Raw genomic sequence first — 2,723 nt, forward strand, 5'->3', positions numbered from 1 at the left:
TACTGAAGGCAGTAGCTCTTGGGACGGGGGCGGAGGGGCCTTAACTGGAAGGTTTCAGGGTAGGGGGGGACAGAAAGCTGGCGACTCAAGTGTTGGGTAGGGCTGTCCACTTGGCACTTCGTCTTGCCCATATCTTGGATATCAGACTCTTAACTGGGACAAGCGAAAGCCGGAGAGGAGAGGACTGAAGGTCTCCGCGTCAGTTGCTTTATCTGCCAAAGGGAGTGGTCGAACGCCCCTAACTGTTCCAGTTCCGCCGGCGCGCTCTGGTCTCCAAAGGGTTACACTGTCAGTTTCTGCGCACCCCGCCGAACTTCACTACAATTCCCGAAATGCTCCGCGGGGTGGACAAACCGACGCACTTCCGCCGCCTGAGAGGTTGATCGAGGCCTTCACGATTCCCGCTGTCTGTCCACAACCCACCCCCCCACCTCAATTTCTGGGGTTTCTGAGCGCCGGGTTGAGAGGAGCTCTCGACCTCTACGGCTCACTAATTTGGAAGGAGAAAATGAGGCCAGATAGCAAGAGTTGGATGTGGGGCATAGTTTCTGGGGAGCGCGAGAACCAGACCTCGTTTTTCCAACCTTGAGTGCTTACTACCTGATAGGCAAAAGCAGGCTTTTGGGACCCTCGTGCTTCCCGGCGAAGGAACGCTGCAGGGCATGCTTGGAGAAGGGGCGTGTGGAGGAGAGACAGGTTTCCAGATTCTAACCTACATCAGCCTCTTTTCTCTAGGCCTGGGTCTGTTGTTGTTCAGTCGCTAAGCCTTGTTTGACTCTTTGGCTACCTCATGGATTGTAGGCCGCCAGGCTACTCGAAGTAGGCACGAAGACTGGAGTGGGTTGCCATTTCCTTCTCTAGGGAACCTTCCTGACCCAGACAGGCATCGAACCTACATCTCCTTCATTGGCAGGCAGATTTCTTTACCACTGAGCCATCAGGGAAGCCACCGGGTCTCTGTTGTGCTCCAAGTATCTTAATGACTTGCCAGGGTTGCATTCATTAGCAGTTTTCAAACTAATCAGGGAGTGCCTGCTTCCCCTCCCCTTCATCCCGTTGCAGCCACAGCAGGTCTGTTTCTGTTACCCAAACTTCAGTCTCAGCTGCACAATTTTGTTTACCACTGTTATCATTAACATTTTTCTTGAAGTAAACTCCTATGAAAAAAGGCTATTTACTTCTGCCTTATCCTAAGCAGTATGTGCATAATTACAGGTTTTAAGTACTAGGTTCATTTTTACAAAATAAAACTACATGCATATAGAGCCATTAAAAAGGCCATCTATGTATCATGTAAAATCATCTTTGGGTTATTCTTTACTAAATATTAAAGAGAGTAGGATTCAAGAGTTCCAGCCAGACCGGTGAACTGCATTGGGCCCTGACAAATTTAGGGCAAGCCTCTAAACCTTCTCAGGAGAAAATGGAGACTCCTACTTTTCATTGGGTACCTTCAGGTTAAAATGCACATTCATATTAATGCTGAACATGGAGCCTGGCATAAGTTGTTTTTAAGCTTCTTGTTACTTCAAAGACAACCTGTGATGGGCAATGCTGAGGACACTGAGTCAGATAGCTCAGGCCTTGCCCTGACAAGGCTCACCTGGAGGCAGACATTCAATTTAAATGTACTCAAATGATTATTTAACTCCCTTTCTTTTATAACTGCTGGGGGAAGAAAGGAGGTGTCAGGAAAGGCTTTCCTTGAGGGGGTAATATTTGAGCTGTGACCTGAAGGATGAATAGGATGTAGTTGTAGCCGGTAAAGACAGCTAAATCTTTATGCCCACATTACAGATGAGGACAATAAAGGCCTGTAGTTACACAGCTGGCTGGGCAGCAGCAGGGCTTGAACCAGGTCTGAGTCCAGGGTGATGGCTATTACCTACTTAGCTACCAGGTTCTGCAGCCAGTCTGGGAGTAGAAAAGAGAACCAGCTCCTCGACTTCATTAAACTATAGGGGAAGCAGGCTTTAAATAGATAAAGGTATGTGTTCATTTAGGGACCAGAGGATGCCGAGGGAAAATCTAAGCAGCAGACCCATCCTAGCCCAGAAAAAGGAATCCAAGATGTCCTCCTAGAGGTCACATTTAGCAGGGGGTGTCTGAAGGATGAAAAAATAGGGTAAGATTTCAACACAGGACTTGATGACTTTAAGGAAAAAAAAAAAAAGTCTAGAAAACTACCAGCCTCCAGCTTCAAGGGGGTGTCACCTGCCCACAGAAAGATGGGGCTGGTATGCTGCTGCTTGTATAGGTGGTGCAATTCCAGGCCTGTCTCAGGCAGAGCCCCAAGTAATTGTATTAAAAAATAAGTTTATTGATATCTAGTCACCACTGCGGAGAACAGAGCGGGTTAAGCTCTGGAGGTCAGAGACCTGCAGTGGGAAGCAGAAGGCTCAACCTCCATCTCCCCAGTGAGAACTCCACCCCCTCCTCCCTAGGGTATAAACTGCAGTCTCCTCTTCATCCTGATTTGTCTTGCAGCCCCCACCCCCTCCAAAGTCTGGGTTGGGGAGGTGGGTCAGTTCTCTTCAAGTCAAGGCCAGGAGTTGTTAGGGGCGGGGGCGGGGGTGTGGGGTAGTGCAGGTTTCCCTCCGCAACCCACCATATTATTATGTTATATAATAAATAACATAAAATCCATGGCTTAGAAGTCGGGGTTGGGGGAAGCAGCCAGGCAGACAGCGCTGTACTGGAGAAAGGGCTGGGGGGCCCATCCA

The 2,723-nt window shown here is 48.9% G+C and overlaps 1 protein-coding gene across 1 annotated transcript in view; it reads right to left on the bottom strand.

The window, feature by feature from the left end:
- Positions 1 to 2,723, bottom strand: part of IRF2BP1 (interferon regulatory factor 2 binding protein 1) — a 15,784-nt gene that overhangs the window by 1,641 nt on the left and 11,420 nt on the right. The window lies entirely within an intron of this gene.

Source organism: Bison bison, unplaced genomic scaffold, assembly GCF_000754665.1.
Source record: "Bison bison bison isolate TAMUID 2011002044 unplaced genomic scaffold, Bison_UMD1.0 scf7180017864313, whole genome shotgun sequence".
NCBI lineage: Eukaryota > Metazoa > Chordata > Mammalia > Artiodactyla > Bovidae > Bison > Bison bison.